This window comes from Zonotrichia albicollis, chromosome 1 (assembly GCF_047830755.1).
Source record: "Zonotrichia albicollis isolate bZonAlb1 chromosome 1, bZonAlb1.hap1, whole genome shotgun sequence".
Taxonomy (NCBI): Eukaryota; Metazoa; Chordata; class Aves; order Passeriformes; family Passerellidae; genus Zonotrichia; species Zonotrichia albicollis.
Window position 1 is genome coordinate 38,803,923 of NC_133819.1, and position 25,019 is coordinate 38,828,941.

At 39.6% G+C, this 25,019-nt stretch overlaps 1 protein-coding gene across 14 annotated transcripts in view; it reads right to left on the reverse strand.

Moving 5' to 3' along the window:
- The window catches only part of THRB (thyroid hormone receptor beta), a 163,955-nt gene that overhangs the window by 92,804 nt on the left and 46,132 nt on the right, over positions 1–25,019 (reverse strand). Inside the window, exons 1-2 of one of the 14 annotated variants that reach the window (XM_074538608.1) lie at positions 23,957–24,017; positions 22,891–22,994 (exon numbers count right to left, since the gene is read on the reverse strand). The exons of 12 other annotated variants lie outside the window; for them this stretch is intronic. The gene's annotated coding sequence lies outside the window, so the exon portion shown is untranslated. Of the gene's footprint in view, positions 1–10,548; positions 10,639–22,890; positions 22,995–23,956; positions 24,018–25,019 lie in introns of those variants that run through there. One more of the 14 variants, XM_074538614.1, reaches the window with a different exon arrangement.

Sequence of the window (25,019 nt, forward strand, 5' to 3'; positions counted from 1 at the left end):
GGATGCTAAGCATGCAGAAATTGTGTCAACAGTGTTGTTACACTGAAGACAGCAAATGGATTTCTCTGTAGAAGTTAATGAGCACGGAAATACATTTCCATTATTGATAAATACGAAGATTCTCTGTTTACTTAGTGCTGAGCTGAACAATGGACCAATTCAGTCTCAGGGAAAAACTGATTTCCAGAGGTCTAGAGAAAAAACACTTCCATGGACAAGTATTTTGAGGTCTCTGTGTATGGGTGGAATAACCCCAAGCCCAGGAGAAGTTTGGAAGGAAGTGAAGACACCCTTGGGGTATAGTTATTGCAGACTGAGAAAAAATGAGAGAAGTGGAAAAGATGTTTTTGGATAAAGTATTGTTGAAAGCATGTGTAAAAAATATCCTATAAATAGTCCTAAAATAGATTTAGTGGTAGTGCTTTTTTTTTTTAATACCAACACACTAAGAAAATAAATCTCTCCTCCCACTCTTTCCTCAACATTTGTGAAGATCTTAAAGAGCAAAATTTGATACAAATAAACTGACCACTATAAAGAATGATTGTTACATATTAACCACTGAATAACCCACAGATAGTGGTGACATGTATCTAATAATGATACGCTTCAACCTTACGCAAATAATTCCAGATTTCCTTTTTTATTTTTTTTTACAGTGCTCACAGAGGAAATCATTACTGATCTAGATAAATATTTCAAAGTTCAGTTAAGTTAAGAGCTTTACTTCAATTTTAGACTTCAATTTGCTTTTAGGCCAATTTATCTTATTTCCCTCCATTCTCTTCCCTAGCAAGGCTGTATTCTAAAATTTCCTACAATATGAAATTTTATACAATAATTTTGTACAATAATTAACTAAAAAATTAAAAAGAAAAAGAAAAAGAAAAAGAAAAAGAAAAAGAAAAAGAAAAAGAAAAAGAAAAAGAAAAAGAAAAAGAAAAAGAAAAAGAAAAAGAAAAAGAAAAAGAAAAAGAGAAAAGGAAAAAGAAAAAAGAAGAGAAAAGGAGAAAAAGAAAAAAGGAAACTGCTATGGCGGTAAAAGAAAAAATATGAGCAGGCTGCCTTTCACTATGGAGATTGCTTTGGAAAGCAATTGTACAAGAGTGAAAGAGTACCATTATTAATAAATTTAGCAGTGAATAATCACAGGTCTAAGATTATCATTATCTGGTTGTGCTTGAGCTAACAAGTAGGAGTACAAAACATCTCATTTTTGAACAGCACTGTCAAACAATTTAAAGAAAATATTTTTACATGACTTTTCCTTTTAAGAGTTTTGAGGAAACTGGAAATGGGAGGATTTTCTTGTCAAAATTTTTCCTCTCTTGTGTAGACGCAGTAACTACACTTCAGTAGTTCTGCTGAAGAGTTTCAAACCTGGTATTTGCTATAAAATTTCAACTGCAAATCTGTGAACTTCTCAAAACATAAAAAGAAATAAGAAAACAGAAATCAGTTTTTGCAACTCCAAGGAGACCTTTTCCTATCCCAACAACTGCTCTTTACATGTCATCCTAGTCACAATATAATAACTGCTCATTTTGCACTTTTACACATGGGGGACTATGTCAGAAGCCAATATCCCTGACTCCCAACCTGTTTTCTGACATTCATAATCCTTATAACCAATATAAGATCTAGGGCTTCCTCAAGCATGGCACAGCAAAAATTACATTAATACCTATTAAACTAGGTAACTAAGTTCTGGTCATAACAAAGGTTTTATTTAATTTCATAGCAATTTATATATTTTCATAGAAAAAAAAATTAATAAAACTGTCAAAAGTTCACTGACAACAGATGTCTACAGTTTATTTTTTTCCTTTCATTGAGAAAAATAAGCTTTTGCAGTAAATAACAAGTTAAAACTGTATTAATCTGCATTACTCAGTTAATTTTCAGCTATTTGTTGTGAGATCAATCTGTATCCTCATGGCTATCCAAAAGTCATGCACAGTCTTGACACCTAGGAATGGTGAATCCACTCTCCAAGAAGCTGGAAAAAACAGCAAGATGTGCCACATTTCCAACACCATCAGGGAAAGTTAATGTAATCACAGCCAGGTCAAATACGCTCATGGTTCAAGCCGAAATCAAACCTGCAATTTAAACAGCTCTGATCTAGATGTGTGGAAAAGGTAATAAATAAACACTGTTCCCTTTGACTGCTTAGGGCAAAAAGCATTATTGCATTCCCATTTAATCTCATTTGTAAATAAATCAAGTGTCAAAAAAATTCTCTCTGTTTCAGCAAACTCAATTTGATTATCTTCCCAATAATAGTGAGAGTGTTTTTGTCAGCTGCAACTGAAATGGCTAAAATCCAATACTAAAAGCTTCATTTAAAAATTCAGCTTCTAAACTCAATTACCTGGCAAGTATCTCAAGAAGAATCGTATTCTATTTCTTGCTATAGGATGCAGAAAATGTAGATCTACATAACACTATACAAAATCATATGTGTATAATTATTACTCTATCTATCTCAAAGTGCCTTTCAGAACACTGTAAATTTTTAATGAAGTAATGAAATTGCTTGTAGAAGTACCAACAGATGATATAATGCAATATTACCTTACTGATGCATAATTTGAATGCTGTGCAACCAAAAGAAGTCTGTCATAACTACCCCACACAATACAGAATTCTCAAATGCTTTATTATTCCTATCAAACAACTTACTCCTTCTTTTTTATTTCTGAATGTGAGCACATAAATATTATGTGAACTTGCAACAAAATGCCCTGGAACTCAGATTTAAATTGGAGTTCAAAATGTATCGCTAACATCCATACCAATTCAAACAATCTTCTGCTGTAGACTATAATAATTAATTGGGGGAAAAAATTAAAAATCACAGGCCCAAATAGAGGACAGAGTCTCTGTAATACTTGCATTGGATTTATTTTAGTCTTGTTTGCCTTGCATGAAACAGCAGAGTTTCAAAAGAAAACACCAGGAAACCTCTGAGCTTCAAGGACAAAAGTTGGAATCAAAAGTAAAAACAAAAGCAGTATTTTAGTTTCAGATGTGCTTGTCAAGAACCGAGTTAGCTCTGTTTTCCTTACAAGTTGCTGACCATGGGAAACACAGTTATTTTCAACTCTACTACTGCAGCAAACAGCTCTGAGGTACTGTTCCCACACTGGGATGGTCTCTCCATTTTCCCAAAAGTTATCCCTGGCTCACCATCATCATCTTCCCAGTGGTGGCAGAGGTTTCCTCCTCTCAGCACAGCTCACACCAGAGCTGCCTGCAAGCTCTGTGGGACTCCTCAAGATGGAAGAGCAGGAGGATTCCAGAACCTCCTGCTCCCAGCCTGCCTCACCAGGGATGAACTTCCCAGCTGCTCTGTGCACCAGGCACAGGAAGATCATACAAGGATGCTCCACTTGGGAGAAAGATCTGGAGCACAACATGCCTTGGTTTCAGTCTGACCACCTGGGTACAGGAGACAAATCCAAGCCATATTATAGCACCTAAGTCTAAAACACTGTGGTCATGGTTCCACCACAAAGTGTAATCACCTCCTAACACAGGGACCTCATGAAAGTTATACAATGGAGACAAGAATAATTTAATAAAAAATTAAGAATATGGGCGAACTAAAAATTAACTTCACTCTGAATATGAAAGAAATGCTGTGGTTTTGTTCTTTCTTTCCTTAAACAAAATGGCTGTGTACATAAAGGACCGTCACTATCAAGACAAAACACCTCGTACATGATCATGAGCAACAAAACTCTCTTGGCAGTATTTAACCAGCTCTAATCAGAAGACAGAGTTCAAAAAAAAACAAAAAAACAACACAAAACCAAAAGACAACTCACTAAAAATCAAATAAGAACTTACCTCGGGACCAACAGGAAGGAGTATCATCCCACTGAAGTTCATGGTTACAGCTTTTAACTCAACTATGAACTTTCCCAATTATTTCCAGCACAGAGTAACATCCTGAACTTAGCAGCACTGATCTTCACTTCTGGTTCCCTGCTTCAACGCTGTTTTCTAGCAGAGAAGGAATCTTCAAATCGGAAGTATAGCACATACACAATGCAGACTTCAAACAAAGGACCATTGTCACAACGAAGAGCCTGCCATGAATAATCTCGTTATTGCAGCCATGAATGATCTGACTCATGAAGCGTCTGCAGCGATGTTTCAGGCTACAATCACTTGCTTTTACACAAAGCACACCTGGCTATTTCACACTCCTCCAGCAAACAGATGCTATTTGGTTTTCTAAAAAGCCTCGAGACAGTACAGGCAGAGTTAAGAGGAAATTAATTCTTCTATCATTATGTGTTTCTCTTCCCCTTCTTTGTGAAGAGGGGAGACATACCTGCTCCTCCCTCGCGTATTTTGCTTTACACATTAGGATAAACACTTCAAATACTTCAGGATACAGGCAGTGCAAGCTCACACAGCCCTGAGTGCCCGACACTCAGCTCCTCCTGAGGAAGGCAGGCTGGGTGGGCAGCACACCCAGGTCAGCTCCTGCCATCGCCATCCCTGTCACAGCACAGGCACTGAAACTCCCGCCTGTCCCAGCAGGGCACCAGGACACAGCCACCCACACAGGGGCAGGCTGCACCATGCCAAGGGATCCCACAGGACCTTGGATCAATCCTGCTCAAAAAAAATGCTGGTGATGCAGCACTGCACAGGTACGAAGCTGGATGAACCTCGCTGGGGTAACATCAGTTTTCAGGGTTCCACCAGCTTTAGAGGGAAAGCCATCATTCTCAAGCCACTAAGGATTAATACTAGAAAATAAACATCCAGTTACATAAATATTCACAGAAGGCGACAAAAAAAGAAAAAGGTGCAAGGAAGACAAGCTACATCCTTTATAAACAAGAAACCAACTCAATTTAACTGCAGAACTCAACTTACCAAACTTTTGCCAGCCCCAGGCAGCCTGGGCAGGCAGCAGTCCAAAATGTGATAAAATTATTATTTAAAAAAAATAAAATTTAAATTTATAAGAATACACAAGTCTTTCTTAATAAGGCAAATTAAGTTTCTTTATGAGGATATTCCCAAGCTGAACATACATTTAAAGTTGAAATAGAGGGAATGTTTTGTTAAAGCACTATGTAGATGCGAAGCTGCTTTTATGCAACTCAATTTATCAGAGAAACATGTTGTATCATGTTGTTAAAATATTATAGAGATAAAAGGATAATAATTGAAATATTTGCATACGATGTAGTACAAAGAAATAATGTATGTGAACAGACTATTTGTTGTCTCATTAGCCTCAAGCAAACAAGGAAATAAGGGGTGATTTATTACTGTGTGTCTGGGGCTGTAGGATGGTAAAATTTTACTGACTGTAGTTTAAATAAAAGTCTAGAAAAGTAATGGAAAAAATCCTATCAATAATTCAGGACAAATTAATGGTACAACATAAGGTCTTTAAGTTTATTGAAATAATTAATGAATTTACCTTGTTTATTCATAGTATTTAAAGGACTGACTTCTAACTGGAATTTCTCACATCTGCACTTTAAAGAACTGTTGCCATGTTGAGGGTTGCATACCGTACCCTTCATAAATAACAAACCAATTGAATCTGTTGCTCTGCAGAACTTGGCAGCACCCCTGCCTCAGCAGCCTGGGCACCCAGCCTGGGTCCTGCTGCTGCACCCAGCACATCTCCTGGTGCTTTCCAGCCTGCCTTTTGATCCCACTGCTATCACTGTGACCCTTTCCAGAATCTGACAGCTCTGATCATTACCTCCCAACCTCTACACTTCAGGGAAATGAAGACGAGTTTGTGGAGTCTCCCATTGCAATGCTGACCTTCGTCAGCTAAAACAATATTCTTCTCTGTCTTGTGCCTCGCTGCAGCAAGCAAGGTGAGCAAAGAGGAGAGGAGGGGAAAGGGGAAAATAAACTTCAGCATGCACATAGACACACACATATGTTTACACACACATGCACGCTTGGGTACATAAGCACATACATAAGTGTATTCAGCATACCTAAAATAAAATTTACAAATATGGGATGCATATATAACTAGAAAATAAAGGTGGAACCCCGAATCCACAGTCTCATCTAATGACCCCAAGTTTTGCTCCCATTTTATTGAAGCTCAGTGGTAAATCAAATCCAACAGCAGTGGTTTGAATCAGGAGGTTGGTGGCACCCAAAAGAAAGTCTTGTGACAATTCTCTCTGTAAGACCCGATTGACACCAAGGGCAGCAAGGGCTGTGCCCACACCACTGCTGGGATCAGTGCCAGGCAGCAAATGAAACAATACAGAAAAAATCATCATATACCCTTAGGCATATTCATAGTAGGATCACATTTGAGAGCACTTAAGAGATTTAAGAAATCACTTTTTAAATAGTTTCAGCTTTTTTTTTTTTTTTTTCAGAGATGGCAAGTAGATTAAAAGAGTGTTTATTTCCAGTAAACCTTCCATATAGCTAAGGCTCAACAATTCCATGTATAGATATCCCCTAGGGAAAGAATTCCCTTCTGTAGTTGAAACCTATCCACTGTAAATAGATCAGATTAAACCAAAATGACACATTCTCAATGCAGTATTAGACTGTCAGCATATTCCTTCATAATTCCACAGGTATTTTGGAATGGTACAGACCAGCCACAGATAAATAAAAGAAAAAGCAATTCTCAACTATGCATTTGTTAACTATTTTCTCATTCCCTCCCAATAATAAAGCAATCTTCCATAGATGCGATGGAATTACAGCACTTTAGACTTCTTAAAAATAACAGGGATGTTTCTGGGAAATAATAATACTGGTGGAAGTATTAGCAGACTGTTGTTCCCTTCATGTTTAACTTGAAAATGAAAAATTTCAAATTTTAAAACTTGTAAAATTTTGGTATAAAGTTTCTTAACGTCATGCTACCAAGACAAAACCTTTACCCCCAAATAAAATTGCTGACACATAAATCCCAAAAAGCAGTGAAAAATCCTGAACCTTAATTAAATAATAAACTTTCTAAAAATAAAATTATTATATTTACTAACCTATTATTTGTGCTAAAATTTGCACTGTATTATGGCTATTAAGCAGAACACAATTTTATTTGAGTGTAAAAGTTTGGGACTTTCCTCATATGACCTTCCTGGCATACTGCCAAGGCTCAGCTCTTGATGACATTTAATCTGAACATAATCCCTGAAATCTCTGCGCCATTACTGGGTTGCATGGGAATGATTCCCTGACAACATACATGGAATTGTGCTGTAAAATTTATTTTCATCTCATGGCTGCTCCCTTCCTTACCAGCTGTTGCAAATTATTTGCTTGAATAAAACTAAATAATCTATACCTTTTATTTGCTATAGAACCACATAATACCTAAAATAGAAAACAAGTCAAACACTTCTTGTTTCAGTTGGTTTTCTACTGATGGCTACCATATTTTTAAAGGAGTAAACTCCAGAAAACAAATGACGTTCAGCAGCTGATGAAAAGCCTGGGTAATGAGCTGCAGTGGTGCAAACAACCCCATTGACTCTAAACAGGAGCAAGACCACACTGCACAGAGGATTCCCGCTAAGGGTACTCACACTTGACTGTGGGCTGCATGAGCAACTGCCTTTACAAAGGGAGAACACACTTAAAAGAGCTTTTTTCATATTCAAAGGCTCCTCTGATCTCTGAAGCCAACTGTCTTTCTGTCATGAATGCTGTGAAAAATCACAGTGCCCAAGATTTCCACATCTGTGATTTTTGGCACTTGTGCAAGGGTAGGAACTGAGTAACTGATTCTGAACACCACCAACGAAAATGAGGCAACACAGCAATTTGTCCCACAGGAAAGTGCAGAAAAGCCCCAAAAATCACTGCAACAAGGTAAGTGTGGATGTCTCTTTTCTGTGTGCTCAGGATTTCACAAGGATTTTTCCCCTGCATTCCCTGCAGGAAGGAGCTGGGTAGGCAAAGCAGCACTGACTTTAATCTTACTAATGCAGGTCCTAAAAGCAGTGAATCATACAGCAGTAAGAGCTCCAGTATGGGATGCAGAGACCTACCCACTGACCTGCATACTTAGTTCAGCAACAATCTAAGTGTCATTACAGTTCATGGGAGCTAACACCAGCCTGCCTACATTTGCTGTGGTCCAATTGCTGCCTGAAGCAAACATTGGCTCTTATTGAGACTTCTTGTTTACTGAGTGATCCCAACAGTTTCCCTTTCCTATGAAAAGTAAGTAAATAAGATGAACAAGAAAGATTAATTATTCCCTTAAAAAAGGCATAAAATTGTAACTGATAAAGCAGTGTTGTGGTTTTTTTGAACTCTACATTTTCAGCTGAGAACTTGCTTTGTTCAGTGGGCTTTTCTCCCGGTACATTAATCCGTTCCCCAAAAGACTTTTTCTACACAGAGCTGACCAAGTTACCAAGCACCATAATTCTGTGGGAAAAGGGAAAGTCCTCTAAAGCATGTGTAACTTCTAAGTTACTTCTAATGCTGATCTGTTTATACATGTAAACAAATATCCTATTTCAAAGGTATTCCTTCATGTTGGGGTGCAGAGGACCTCTCAGTTCTCCTCTTTAAGAAAGCCAAACTCCAAGGAAAAATAGGAATACTCCTCCAGTCCTTTGTTTCCTACACCAGAGCAGGCTTGATCCAATCAAGAGCCACTTTAATCAATGGGGAGCTGTTAATGTTTGGTTTAGGCCATGTAAGAGTGAGAAATTGAGAAACATGTTTTCACCTGGCCTTCAGCCAGGCACAATGCCACCACTAATGAATGGCTGCTATAATGAGACCTTTTGAAAGGGTCATATGTGAGATGAATTAATGAACACAATGCAAATCTCACATCCATCTCAAAGAGGGGCAAAAAAAATCACTGCAGCTTATCATAAATATGTTTAGGTGTTCTGATGCCAGCCTACTGCCAAAGGAATCCACCGACAAGGAAGGGCAAAGCCTGTTTGCAACGCAGTCCTCCCCAGGGAGATGCATTTCAGGCTTCCAGCCAAAGCCTCCAAAATGCCTCCAGGGCAGCAGTTGGGCTGGAGCTGCCCCATCACGCCCTCCGCTGCTGCAGCCGGATTTGCCTATTTCTGCAGCTGGCACCACCAAAGGCTACAGAAACCTGTAGTCAGCAAATCTCTTCCAGACAGACTTTTCAGTCTGTTCAGCTAATGAATACTGAGAGGAGTGCATAGACTGGCACAAACCGTAAAACAGAGTTTACACAGGAGACCCTGTACCCCTCACAGCCTTTCTTTTCCTAACAATTTCTGTGTGACTGTTACCATCATGGCTCTCATGGCTCTCACTAGCCTCAAACCTGCCCACCGCACCAGTTTGTAAAAGCACCCTTTCATCTAGCACTAACACAACAAAATCCCTTTTGCTCAGTGTTCCTAATCCCCTTGATAACAGTGCTGTACACAGATTGTCACGATGAAGAAACCTACACTGGTTAGTCCAATGACTCAGCAGTGGTTTCTTCCTTTGCTGCTCTAGTGGCATCAAGAACAGGCTCAAGAGCTTAAATCTTCATGATAGATACAGGCTCACTGTGCAGCTAATCCTGTCACTTTCACGACAAAACCCCAAGTCTGTGCAGACTGCAGCTATGTTGATATACATCCTACAAACATCACACCATGTACTATGTAAACGAAAAAATATTTGCAACAGGGAGTGAGGAAGACTATGGTTTTAATAATATTTCCATTTGCAACTAAAAACTCAGACTCTAAAAAATGAAGTCAGAAAGAGAGCGATCAAGGTTTATAAAGAATATTTCACATAGAGAATATTTCACCTTATACAAAGAATTTTTGGAAAAACACATCCAGCCAAAGCATCAGCAATGCTCTGAAATTCAGTGGTCCCTTACACAACAGAGAATTGCACAGGGCTTCACAAACTAGAAATCCCACAGGGAAAAGTAAACATTCCTTATTTTCATGACAAGTGTCACAAACAAAGCCTGAAGAGTGAATTATAGCTGTGAAATTCAAAAAAACCCATGTGAGTAAGCAAATGAACAATCTGTATGTGCAATCATCATGACCCTGTGTGATAAGCAAATACATACATACCAGAACAGCAATTACTTATCTAACTTGCTGTTGTGGGCCTGTGACCACACTGGCTTTGTGAGCCACTGCTGTACCTCTGGGTGCAGATATGCTGCATGGTGGAAGACCACACTCTGGAAAGCTCACTCAGTTTCAGAGGGATTGGTTTTGTCGTGAACTAGCTTGACATAAGACTTGAGTTGTGCCCCTAAGCTGACTCTTACTCAAAGATAAAATCTTATCACTATGGAAGTGTTCCTGTAAGCCTGAGCAGATGGCCCACAGGGAGAAGGAGGAGGTGGCTGGATGTTTTTGTGGATAACAGCACCTAGTGATGCAATGAGGAAGCAAAAGTTTGTATTTCAGTATCTTTCACAAATGCTAAGATTGGAGAGACTGGTCCTGGTGAATAAAGTACACTAGACTCCAGAGGCCTGGGGAGAAAGGCAAAGCCAGTTCCAATCCACATCTTTACACTGTTTCCCCTGCAAAACATGGTTACCTCTTCAATAATGCCTGTTGAGAACAGTCTCTCTCCCACGCCATCCTGCCACAGTTGTCATCTGGGAGTGTGCTAGTTGGCATGGACCAAAATCATGTCATGGAATGTGCTAGAAATTAAACAATATGGACAATCATAAGATACAAGTCCTGGCCCTGCTGAATGTACCCATGCAGACAAAGCAGCAGAGAAGCAAAGTGGAAGTGGAGTATTTTAAGCCCATTAGCCATTGCTGTAGTTGAAATACAAACATCAGAAACAGGGTGGCACAGCAGGACCAAAGATTAAGGCTCCAAAGTTTAGCCCCGTAGCCACAACATGATCCTGTTAGTGCCATAAGAAAGTGGGAAGCACAAATAACTTCTAAACACAAAGTCAAACTTTTCTCTGAAAATAAAGAGGCCAGAAGATGAGTGCTACAATAGATATCAGGGTGCTGGCAAAGGCAAAGTGTGAAATGGATCCTTTCCAGTATTCAGCTTAGGAAGACAAACATTGTTTCACAAATTCACTGTAGCCCTGTTTATTTTCCAAGCTCCTTAACTCATGCCAAAGGGCCTGGACTTTCTGAACATCCTGTTCTGTTTCCTCCACTCCTAGTCTTAGTCCTCAATAATAAATGTCTTTATTTCAGACCCTCCTTTTATATCATTTGATTCCAAACTCTTCCTTCTGTACCTTTTGTATTTTACCTCTGGGTAAGAGTAAAGACAAGCAGATTAATGAGAAGTCTGAACAGCTCATTAAGTTACACCTATTTTAAGAGCCCTTCTCAGTAGGCATCCCAAGATGCCGCATAAAAATAAAACTACATCAATCACATTTAAAAGTAAGAAGCTTGCAGATGCTGGCATGCCTCAAAGCATGAAGATTGATGGATAAATGAGTCCTCGATTCCTCAGAGTATCAGAGCCCCATAAACACAGACCATTTCATCTGTCATTGGCAGGGTGCTTGGATGTGCAGTTAAGGAATCTTCATGATGGCCTACTGGCAGGAGAAAAAATTCCTGCCTGATAAGGACAGGAAAACAGTTTTAGTCCATGACCCTACTAGTAGTAGCTGGGAACTTCCTACCTGACAAGCAGCAATGCCTCCTCTACCTCTCAAAGATGACAGAACACATTTCTGCTCCTCTCTTCGCTCCCTCAGATCTGCAAGAAGTCCAAGGTACAAGTGGTCTCATGGCAATGACTACAGCAGCACAGGCTTGGGCAGAGACAGCAACATTGCCTCTCACTCTATCTCATCACATCAGCTCCCAGATATGCTGCTCTTGGGGCCCCACTAACACCACAAGAAATGGTGCCAAGCACCTTGACATGTCTGAGGTGCACCCTGGGCCCAGCTCATCTGCCCATACAGACACAGCTCCTGGCAAGTGTCACAGGAGAAGGCATTTCTCTTGGTACAAGAGGGTTGCTGGCAAGTGTAGCAGGAGAAGGCATTTCTCTCGGTACAAGAGGGAACCACTGCTCTCTCAGAAGTACCAGGAAATCTCTGGGTGCTGGTGGTGTGGGCACAAAACTTGTCCACTTGTCCTACTTGTTTCCTACTTCTTTGCCATACAATCTCCTATCTTGCTTCCTTCCTCTTCCTTCCCTCAGCAGTGTTTCAGGCTGAGACCAAAGCATGCAGAGTCAGAGTTACAAGGAACCAACTGTGATCTTATTTGCCTTAAATAACTGAATTTCTACACTTTGCCTGCCATTTTGAGCAGTGTACAGATAATCAGCCAGCCCTTACAGACACTTACTTCCCTCTTTTGAGACAGTTCAAGAGAAAAGAACCATGTGGTGCCCTTGCAGCCTCTTCAAACACATAGTGTTGGAAGGCAACTCTGGTCTGCAAACCCTAACAAACAGTAATGTGGCTTACACTACATTCAACCCTACTTTAAATTATGTATCTGTGAACACAGACACAAAGGGGGAAAGGGATGTAATAGTGCACAGGAAGCTGCAGTTTCAACAGTGAAGTCAAAGCTAAGGCCTGAGGGCCATCAAAACTTAAAGCTACTCCTGTTACTTTGTGTGCAGCTGAAGTGACCACCAACACATCAATATTGTAAAACTAAATAGAATTTTAAAAATTGTTATGACTGCCAACATAGTGACTTTTGTGAAGAGTATGACTTCAGTAATTCAGCAAAACCAGAGCTACCATCTTATGAGAGGGACATAGAATAACATCAATGTAAGAAGAATAGAAGGTCCTGAACAATGCTGGAATCACATTTTGAAACCAGCTGAGGAATATGTATGTGAAATTAACTGAACAGACCAAGCTGATGCCATCAGTGAACAAGGTCTGAACAGACAAGACTTCAGGTTCACACTGCTCAAATAAGGAACACTTTCCCTACCATCTGGCTTAGAAATCACTTGGATTCCACAGTGGCCATACAATGGCCAACAGGGAAGCAGGGAAACTATTTTAAGTAAGCATCACTAAAAATAAAATGGGTGATGAAATGAAAGGAGGGGAAAAGTGGTTAAAAGTGATAAATATAGTAAAAATATTTTCTATTTATAGTTTTAAAGCTATTTATATTTGGAAGTTTCATTTAGAGACATGGAGGGCTTCCACATTCATCAGTCTGGTATTCATTCAACTACATAGTATTTATAGAAATATGTACATGCCAACAAAAATAATAAGAAAGACATTAAAATCATCTTCTCTCACAATTTGGGGTTACCAATTTACATTCACATTCAGTCACATATAAACAAAACATTTCCCAAATTACACTGACCTGCATTTTGAATGCTCTCCATGAAATCCTGCCTCAGCAATAGGGCAAACTGAGAAAAACAATAGTGCAACAGTTTGACACAGTCTGACACAACTTAACACTCCCTGGAGACAAGCTCCTTCAGGTGAACTTGGTGTGTGGGCTTGATTTCCCATACAGCTGATCCAGGAAAGCAGCACAGCACCTGTGATGGCAGGACCACAGAGAACATACAACATCAACCCTCAACAGAGAAAACCTAAAGGGCGGAACAAGAGAAGGCTCTGGGAACACCTTAGAGCACCTTCCAGCACTTAGAGGGGGCCTATGAGAGATCTGGAGAGGGACTTTTTACAATGACATGCAGTGTAAGGATAAGTAATGGCTTTAAACTGAAAGAAGGTAGGTTTAGATTAGGAGGAAATTCTTTACTGTGAGGGTGCTGAGACACTGGAACAGGTTGCCCAGAGAAGCTATGGATGCCCCATCCCTGGAACTGTTCAAGGACAGGTTGGATGAGGTTTTGAGCAACCTGGTCTAGTGAAAGACCCAACCCAAACCATCCTATGATTCTATAATTCTGTAACTGAAGAGAAAGGATCCATGAGTGTAGGATGACTGCTGAAAGACTGATGATATGCTGGAGGAGAAGTGCCAAATACCCTGCACAGTCCTTTCCAAAAATGTTGCATTTGGCTCTTCAGCCTAAGGCATTTGAAAGGAAAGTGCAAATCCTCCTGCTCATCTCTGAAGCTCCTCACAAAACCAACATTGTTCCTGGTTAAGAACAGGTCACACTCATGAACCCATTTAGCAAATGCGAGCTGAGGTGCATGCTGCTTCTAGTAACATGGATGACCTAACTTCAGTTTCAGAGTTAACTAACTGCTTTCTGCTAAAATTGGCATCTGCTATTAACTTTGTTCACGTGTCAACACTGTTTAGCTTTATTAACCAGCTTTCCTCAGCCCCTTCCTTGTTGTATTTATCAAGGCACTTATCATGCTCTACGTTTCACTTTGCTAGCCTGTTCTGCTAAAATAAAGGCTCTCAGTGATACTTTTCTTGCTGTTCCTGTTTTAGTTTGGATCATTCCTGAATTCAAAATCCAGAACAACATAAGAAATTTTGTTTTACCCATTTTTCTACACTGACTGCAAAGTTTCCATGCTTCCATCACCTTCCCATTACACCTATTCCATTCTAGATCCATATTTATCTTATATGCTTATGTCTGGAGATTTGCCTTGTTTTTACAGAAGTTTCAGGAACTTTTAAAAATGTTTTCTCTACTTTTAAATGTTTGGGCTTTTTAGTCCAGACAACTGAATTACCTACCGACCTCATGACCATGTTTTTTAATTTCACAGCCTGTCCTTCTGTGAGATGGAGTGTTACTTATGACCTATATTTGCTTATACTTGTCTGACATTTCAATGGAAATAAGTAAATGCATGCTTCATACAAACTTACTTTGTATAACCAACTCTTCTACAACGTCCCTGTGTTCCATGAAAACAAAATCTGAGAGCACATCAACATCAGTTCAGCAACATTTTAAAGAAGAAATCATATTCACTACCTGTCACAGCTTGCATCAAAGACTGTGATGTCCTAAGTTTCTAAGGGATTGCATCTACTGAGCCATTTGCAGCTCTATTTCTACAAGCAAAATAAACACATCCAAGAATGTTGAGGCCAACTGGCACAGAAAGGTGCCATGCTAATAAAGTCTATCACGCTCCAAAACAGGGAGGTTGCTTTTAACTGCTTACTGGGAAGAATCCCAAGATAACTTTCAAACCTTACCTGGGAATAGTTCAGGTGAGTTCCCGTAAGTGTACACCAAAACTAGGCCAGGGACAGTCAACAGTAGATACATTTAATTTCCAGGGCCAGGAACTGCTTCTAGACTCCGTTTAATTTACTATACAGACATGCCCATTGCATGGAGACCTTTTCATGCCTGCATGACCCTGAGCCCTTCATGCCTCTTTGTACATCTTCATTAGCTTGTCATTTACCCACCTTCCTTCTCAGAGACCAAGGTAATTCTACTAAAACCACACCAGCCACAGATTTTAGGAGACTTTTCTCTGTCTAGATATACTAATCTCTGTTTTGTTCCAAAAGGGATTCTGAGATCTTTGTGTCAAGTTTCTACTCCAGGACTGTTTTTTAGTTTTATCTTCCCATAGTGTTTGTTTACTCTTGGAAAACAAAACACTGCTCTTTCCCCAGATAAACTCTGCTGACAGATGTGCCTTTCCACCTAAAGAAAATGTCTTCAGACGCATACACTTGTATCTTTCTCATGCCACAAGGAAACCCAGATTTTCATGGGGTTTGGGTTTTTTTTTCCTTTTTTTCCCTGATGTTGCCCAACTATTTGCTGTCCTCATTTCTCTAATTACATCCTTCTTCCTTCTCAGCCTCAAATCTCTACTTATTCCATCTTATCCTCCTTTTCTCCTGGTGCCACTTCTTCTTCCAGTCATCTGTTTCTCACTTTTTCTCCTGAGTTCCCCATCACAACACATCAGTCTTTCACTTGATTTCTCCACAACCAATGAGTGCCAGCTTCTATCCTGTGATTATAGCCACATGCAGTCCGTGGTCAGCTCCCTCAAAGACCTCTTCCTTCCAACTACTATTTTTATGTACAGCTGTGCATTCAGATCACCTCAACTGCCTCTTCTATTCCCTCGTGGCTTTAGCTCCCTGCCTCTAGCTGCATCTAAACTACTTGGATATTCTCTCTCCTGACTTCTGTCAGGTGACATTTCTATATAAAAATAGATTCTATCAGGTAACACTGAAGAAAGTAAATCTCCTTCTGTTCCTGCATCAAGTCTTGGTGTCTCCTCTGCTATCCTTCATTCAGTGCTGCATCACTGCACATCCTTCCTCATCTCTGCCTTCAAGGAAAAATAAATAGTCCAGTTGAAATGCATCCAGACTCTAAATTTTCATTAAATGCTGGCTTCCTCTGGCCACTGACTCAAAAGACAGTTATCTGCCTGAACAAAGCTCTCTTGGGTGGAAAGTTCTAGTTGTGATCAAAGGCAGAAAAACTCCCCCATCTTCTTCATCTACAAATTTAATCCACTGAAAACTACATATTAGTCTTGAAAACACCAGGGAAATAAAAAGAAAAAATAAAGAGAAAGAGTAGTCACAATGTAGGGCAGGGATTCTTGTACACGATGCTCTTCTAGAACTTCAAGAAAAATGGATGCCTCCCTAGGTGGAAGAAAATAAAAGAAGTAGTGGGAAGAATTTCATGCCATATATCACAAATGCAGATAGAGTAATCTTAATTTTCTGAGAGAAGGCTAGGTACTAACAAATGATTCCTCATGCTCGGGAAATAGGAAACATAAGTTTATGTGAACCTCACACAGAACACAGTATTTTGAACATAATATTCTGCAAAACTGGAAATGATTGCAGAAACACGTGGCTAAAAAGAAAATACAGTTCAAGGACTTACCAAGGATATCTTTCTGCTAATCAAAGTACAGACTCCAACCCTTGATTATTCTCATCAAAGTTTGAAATAACATTAAGGGATCACACATTCTAAAATGCACTTTATTGTTTTTGGCCCTTTAAACAACAAAGATTTTATAGGACAAATATTGAGGACAGAGTTCAAAGAACACGTGAATGTGTAGGAACAGAGTACCAAGCAAAATGTTGTCTCAAGTCTTTTACTATATAATAAAAATAGCACTTTGTTTTGAGAATTGGAAGCTTATCAATCTCACTTGCAGTGCAAGTCTTTCCTTTAGGCATGCAAGAAGGGACAAGCAATGAACAGCAGGTAAGCCTTGTGCCCTTAATGCTTTGGTTTATCTCCAGAACTTAAAATCCAACAATGCTACTAAATAAATAAGGCACACTGGGACACAAAGAGAAAGAGTATGCCAATTGCTTTCATGTACACAAGTAACAAGGCATCAAATCTAATTGTCAATAAGTGGGAGGATTTTCAAAGACGCAAATGGACAGTAAATGCAGAGTTCAAAAGGTATTCAGGGTTGGCCTAAATGATCTAATTGCTACTGTAAATCTACAGTTCCTGGAAACTATGAAGTCTCCTGCACTGTTGTTGAAGATTTTGGAACATGTATCCACTATAAACACCATACTAATTACAATTAATTACGTTAATTTTCACCCATAATTTACACAGAGATTCTTCTAAAATGAAGCAGGCCAAGAACATGTCCAAAGAGGTATTTCCTCTGCTAGGGCACAAAAGCACGCTGTGGTACCTGGCCTCCTGATCCTGGATCTTGCATAAAACCTATTAAAACCTTTCTGGCAGATCAGTGTTATCTGTGGTCTCTGTTACAAAGTACAATGGAGACTCTGATCACTAGACCCAGGCAAAATAAAAAACAAACAAACAAAAAAACCACCTCAAACAAAATAAACAAACAAACCACCACCCCTGAAATATTTTAGCTGGCTTTAAATTAGGGTAATTTTTACATTAATGAGGCAGGCAAAGGAGCAGACTCTGACCAGTGCTGCCATAAATATTTGTCAGAAATATATACTAGAGTAAAACAAACAAGACGTATCAAAGTAAAAGTCTACAACATTAATTCCATACTTGACATAAAATGTATGGAGCTAAAACAAAGCACAAGACTTTCACAGTTCTTTCTAAAACTTCAGGAATCTCCCTCCAAATTCCCAGTGTTACTTTGACTTGCTTTGAAGACTAATTCTTTGCCAGAGGTGCTATATAATTGTTTATGTCTCATCTAACCTGAAGTGGAAGATGAAATTCAACAAATAAATATGCAAACATCTCCTAGTGATTTGTACTTGCTAAATATAATCCAAATGTTTATTGAGATCCTATTTAACAACTTTCCAATGGATGCATTTCTTGCAACAAATTAAATGACAATAGGATCAGAAAGCAAACCATACAGGGCTAGGAAGCAAAGATAAGTAAATCTGTTATGAAAAATATTGGAAATAGCATGCTTAGCAGGGAAATGTGACTGACTGGCTCAGCATTCAACTATTTGCCACACATTTACATCAAGGAAAAGCATTTTTCCCACCAGTGGAAGAATTTAATTACATGGAGTACAGGGAAAAGAAAAGAAAGTCCTCTTTCAGTGCTTTAGTCAAAGTGGTTATCTTAGAATATGTCAGCCGGACAAACCAAAAATACAAAAATAAGATTAAAGATAGTGTATCTTTACCTAGCAATCGGTAACTATGTGTTCCAGCCAGAGAAAACACTGGGAAAGCTACTGGAGGAGTTTTCCTTTGGCTCAGGGAACAGATGAGCAAGAGTTCTCCTAAGGCATTCCTTACCAAGCCAAAAGCTGTTAAATTCAGCGGCGGCTAAAGCAAGTTACAACACAGTCTGCTCCAGACTGTGTGGACAGAGCCAAGCTGCAGTATAATAACATTTAGGGGAAAAAGGGAGCAAGCAGAGAAAACATACCTTATGGTTTTATCCCAAGCCTGAATCAGATTCATGGAGCTCTCTCAAGCAAGTCAGAATGTGGATGTAGAAAAGGTTCCTGCTTCAAGAGTGCTCACCTACAGAAGCACGGGTTCTACACTGGTATTTCCTAGTCTTTATGCAAACAATTTTTCAGTTCCCAAATAAGACTGACACTTTCTTTGGGAGACGATGCCACTTGCTGTTGTTGAGGAAGACTTTTTCAGTCCAATAAATCACATCTTTCCTGTCATGCATTCTTTCTCAATTAAAAAAACTTTTTCTCTATGTCACTTTACCATCCCAAACATTTTGATCAAACGATTCTTACAGAACTGCTTTCTCTACGCCCCATTCCTGTGTGAAATATCTCACTTCATCTGTCCTTCCACATTTCTCCATGCCCATGGTTAATTTTCCTTTATTTTCTCAGAATTTCAGTTAAACCACATAAAATGGTGCCTAAAGACTAGAGGGAACTTTACAAAGCCACTGAAGTGAAAAACAGGCTGGAATTCTTTATTAAGGACTGTTTTTTGGTCAGCTGTGTAATTCTAGCTCATTACATAAGAATGAGTGTAAAATCATTCTGCAGCTTCAAATAACTCCTATTTGTGTAATTTCCACTCCATTTAAGAATTAGTTGGAGCAACTGTACTGGCAATTTAAGGAAGGCAGCAGAAGTTAAGAGGATCTAAAAGGTTTTGAAACAAGGACTGCAATATTATCAGAACCAGGATTGAGGAACCTGGTTAGGATCCTTTTCTGTGAGGGTGGTGGGGCACTGGCAGAGGTTGCCCAGAGAAGCTGTGGGTGTCCAAACCCTGGAAGTGTTCAGGGCCAGCTTGGATGGGGCTTTGAGCCACCCAGTCAAGTGGAAGGTGTCCATATCTTAGGCAGAGGGGTTATCTAGAGGAACTAGATAACCTCTAAGGTCCCTTCCAACCCAAGCCATTCTAGGATTTTATGATCCTATAAGAACAAGAAATTACTTTTTTCTCTTCTGTTATTATTTAATGTTCCTTTAATTCTTTTATTTCACAGAAGCAAGGAATAATAAAATTTGAACATAATTATGAATACTAGTACATTTTTACAGCAATCTCGTGTTTAACCTCTGTCTCTTTCCATATGTGAAAGCTGCAACTACAACCAAGTTTTGGAAACAAAGTACATCAAATCCTCCCACGCAGAGCTGGAACACACCAGGGTCAGTCTGCCATTTTCCTGCTGCAGACAGAACTTGCAGAAAGAAGTGAGCGCTCCCTGTCATTTTCACTTAGCTTTTGCTGCCAGCAAAGCAGGATCTCCTCCTATAAATCTAAGTATTTTCCAATCAATTTGTTCTCAGAAGTGGAATTTCAGGCCAGAAAAAGCACAACATCCTGTACCTCAAGAAAATCAGAGCTGGTGAACACCTGCACTGTGGCTACCTACCTGGAAATCTTGATGCGTTAGCACTGTCACTGTATTTTAATGCAGCTCTACACTGAAAATTTTACTATCCTGTATGCCTTATCATTTCACAAACCCACTCTGTATCTGGAAACTTAAGGCTGTCTGAATCAGCCCCAGTCAGGGGGTGAGATTAATAGTGTCTATGGTTAGCATCTTAATATAAAGGAAATCAGAAATGTCAAAACTTGTCATAACTGCTCAATAGTATTCTCTCTCTGTATTATATATCTACAACAACTAAAGGACTGTGACAAATTTTAATCTGACATCCTCAGAGTCAGCAAAAATTCAGTACTGCTTTTCCTTGGTGACAGTCAGACATGGTAGGGAATGCTTTCCCTAATTTCTGGATGAACATTAGAGAAACTTGATGCCTTTCTCTGAGGTGCACATGCATTAAAGTTTCAGTTCAGAACACACAATTTCCCGCCTGAAATTGTATTATTTTACCTTTACTTCTGTTTGTTCTTTTAGGTGATTATTAAATCAAAGAAGGGATGATTGGTTTTTAAATTAATTTGTGAAAGGACAATGAAAGATGCTGATGGCTAGAAGGATGGGAATGAGTTTTTAACAGATCAAAAGATAGAGAGCACTAATGAGCAGATGTGTCCTGAAAGATTTTCTTAAATGCAAGCATGATGACAGTCTCAAGACTGATCCATTACAAATAGAGATCTGCCCATCATGGTACCAGGGAAGAGCTCTTACTGACTCTTGAGCAGAAAGGGAGAACAGCAGAAGGAGCCTCACTCAGTGGCTCACATGTGAAGAAAAAATAAAGTGGGCTCCATTTAGTCCTTGGCCCCTCTGCAGAGCTCCCTGTGCTCCCACATGAGGAGCACAAAATCCAAGTGCTTGTCTCCCATCCTCCTGTCTGATGAGGACTGTGGGAGCTAGAGCTTTCTCAGAGCCCACAGAGGGCTCATGGCATCCAAGGGCCAAACTCTGCTACTGCGCTTGACAGAGCAGCTGTCAAGGTAAGAAATATTTACTGCACACACATTCTGCATATTCTACAAATATTCTTGTGTACTACAAAGTGAAGCCCCTGAATAAGGAGCCCAGTAGATGACCTAAGATCAAGGAATTAGAAACTAACCAGTAAGTGCAATTCTACAGTCACTGGACTGTTCCCTTCAGTCACAGAGTTGGGCTGGCATGGCTGAGGCAGCCGTGTGACTGTATCAGGCTGCATTTCTTTTTTTTTTTTTTTTCTTTTTTCAGTGTAATTTTTTCAGTGATCTAGTTCACCACCCAACTCAAACCAATCAAACACAGATTCTCCTTGGGTTCTTTTCCATTTTTGGGGATAGGGGCTTTTTAACTTTGAGATAAAATATTTTCTGTCAGGAACAAAATCAGCCATCAATCCTGGCAGGCTGGACCTAAAATCCATTTAAAAAATCTCTAGGACATGCATGCATTTTACTTTGAACTTCCTGCTAGATTCCATTTGCACTTACTTGAGTAAAAAGTTAGAACTTCTCTGCCTGCCTGAGGGAACCAAAAATATTAGTGCCGATTAAATATTTATTTTGTAGCAACATGAAATCTATCATGCTATAAAAAATTGTTTTGAATGATGCCTCTTGAGCAAGACTGCGACTTACAGCTTTCCTTTTTACTAAGCTAAACATTCCAAAAAAAAAAAAAAATTCAGCTGGTCCAAGAAAACTCTGTTTTGCTTTGGCAAAGCATCAGACAGCACCTTCTGGTTTGCCAACACAGGCAGAATCTTATCTAACTGTGGGATGTGCTTGGATTTACTACCTATTAGCAAAACTCTTAAGAAGCACTGAAAGGTTCCAGCCCCTTTTACGTATTCTCAGTCAAATCTCATTAACTTCATGCTCTCAGTTTGCACACAAAATGATGGCAATCTTTTCCCACCTCTTAGGGAAAAATTAATAGGAGAGTGTTAAATCTCATGTTACAAGGACTTCATTACTTTTACAAGCCATGCTAAATAATTAAATGCACTTGTCAAATAACAGATTAGAGAAGATTTTGTGCTTTAGTGTATGTTGTTACTGTCTTTTTAACTCAGTTGACAAAATAAAATCATTCACAGGGTCTCCTGCACAGCAACTGAAACCTTAAACTCGGAGAAAAGAAGAGCTGCAGGACAATTTAACATAGGATGTGATTAAAGAAAGAGAACTGGACTAAAGCCACAGATGGGGAACTGAAACAATAGAACCAAAGCTTGCTCTGAGGATGGTGCTGAATGAGAATGACCTAGAAGCAAATCTAGCTAACACCATCTAGGTCTCTAGCACCTTCTAGACAGGCTTTTGACCCTAAAGTGAGCAAAAAGGCAGAGAATACATATTGCTTATAGAGATTAGGACTAATATTATTCAGCCAACATTGACTTTTCCAATCTTTTGCTCTTATCCATGTTTTCACAGTAATATATTGGGGCAGGTGGGAGGCTTTGACTAGTGCTATCAGCAGGGTGCAGCCATCTGAAATATTCTGTAGTTAACCCATCTGGTCTGTAGACGTAGGATTCCTCAGGTCTGAAACAGAGGGGCTATGGGCAAATAGGCAAAGGCCAAAAAATTAGATAAGCCACCTACCCCTCCACCACACCCATAAGGCAAGGCCATTTCTGTAATGTCAAAGATGAAGAGAATTTCTGACACAGTGCACGTTGTCCTACCTGCCTCTCCTCTCCACAGGCAGGTCTCTGGAGCCCATTCCATCCAGTAAGACGACCCACACAGTCAAATGAAGCAGATGTAGTCAAATGAACAGCTGTCTCTCCTGCTGATGGGAATTAATCTGTTTGGCCACCCTGGCAATTTTTCAGAGGCACTTTTCTAAAGGTTACTCAAACCCAAAAATTGTACAGCTGCAAATCCCTCTGGTAGCAGCCAGACATATGCTGTACCAGCCTGCTGCTACCAGAGCCTCATCCAGTCTCCCAGGGCTGCAGCACACAGCAGGATCTGCTGCCCTGAACATCCCTGTGATGTTCAAGTTGGACTCTGTCAATGAGCACATACACGCTAGCTGCTATTTTCTAAATGCACTGGTCACCAAAAGCCACATTTCCATTAAGTGGGAGAGAACATTCCTGATGCTCCCGTTCTCTCACAGCAGCAGAATTTCCCTGAATCGACAGTTTTGCAGAGTTCTGTAACAGTGAGCACAGCACGCTTAACTCCCATCTGAGCAGACATTGTGAGCACAAGGTTAAGCTGAGCATAGGTACTTCTTTACACTCACTTGTGCTCCAAGCTAGCATGTGGATTAAAAAAATTTAAAAACCAGTATATTTCTCTCTTGGAAGAGAGCAGCAAGTTACCCAGGCAAAATTGTGGATTCTTTATAGGGATTATTAAGTAAACAAAGTGCAGGAAACAAGACTGAATAGCTTTCAAATGCAGTAAAACTGAGCTTTTAAAGCAAGTGCAGTTCTTAGATACAAACAATAAATTTGGGACTAGCAGCACACTGGAGATGCGCCAAAGGAACTCCCCAGACCTCAACACAACTGCTCTTTTCTGTCATCTGGAATGCTTTTACAGCATTAATTGCCTGGACAGAAAGAAACGCCAAGGAAACCCTCGGCAATAACCAAAGTCAATTTTGTGGGCCTGTGTGCTGCTGTCCAGTAGAGGAACTTCTTCTGTGGTAGAAAAGACTGTTTTCCTTTACATTAAATGACTTAGCCATGAGCTTTCACATGGAAGGAAATAGCAGCAATATGATGTCTCAAATACCTTACTAATGGAGAGGGCAATTTTCTTCCATGGCACTGCCTTCTCCATTCCTTTTCAGAACTGAAGTATCCATTAAGAATGACTCACTGGTTGAAAAAACATGTGAAAAAGAGACATCCTGAAGTTTGTTTTTAAATACTCTCCACAGTCAGTATTATGGTTATCAGGAATTTTTAAAAACCATAGGCATGTAATATACTTTGAAGAGACGTGGTACAGACGAAACTCATGCTAAAAAATCACAACTATTATTGCATGGCAACCAAGCAAATATGTTTGATTCCTGACTAACCAAAGTCTTCTCTCCCTTCACCACAACCATGAATCCCTAACCTAATAGCAAGCATAAATAACCTTTTCTTATCTTTTTACAGCATATTGTCCTCTTTCCCGGATGTCCAGGAAAGCAGGTGTTGCCTCCACATGGAGGGACACAATCTTATTTACCTCAACCACCTTACTTTGGTTTATCAAACACAATGGTATCTCTCTTCTCTACTTTAGTTTTTCTGTTGTTTAGTCCAATACTTTTTCCAATTCAGGTCTAGGCTGCCATGTGTAAACCATAAGTACAGAGTCCAGGGAGGGAGAGCAGTAGGCAGGTCAGGTACCAAGTGCAAACTACCTGCTGTCAGGCTGGGTATCAGGTATTCTGGGAAAAAAAAATCTTCTAATATTCCTGGGCTCACTCTTGAATTTACCCTAGATAATTTTACCGAAAAGCTTTTTCATAGATCTTTCTACAGAGCCAGAATTACATGAAAACTTTCCTGAGTAAGTTTTTATCCCCACATACGACCAGGACAACTCTTAGCTGTTCTTCCTGTCATGCTGCTGTGGAATTACACTAGACATTCCTCTAACAAAAGCTATGCAACCTAGGGCGACATAATTCTGAGCTCAAGTTGATGGATTTTTCCATTTGCAAGACTTTGCACAGTAATTCCTGATTAATTCTGAATGTTGAAATTAATGAGCTTATCAAAGTAAGCTATTCTTGTAAGGGCTATTCTTGCTCACCATTGTGTTTTGTATTTCTTCTGGTATAAAATTACTTTTTGAT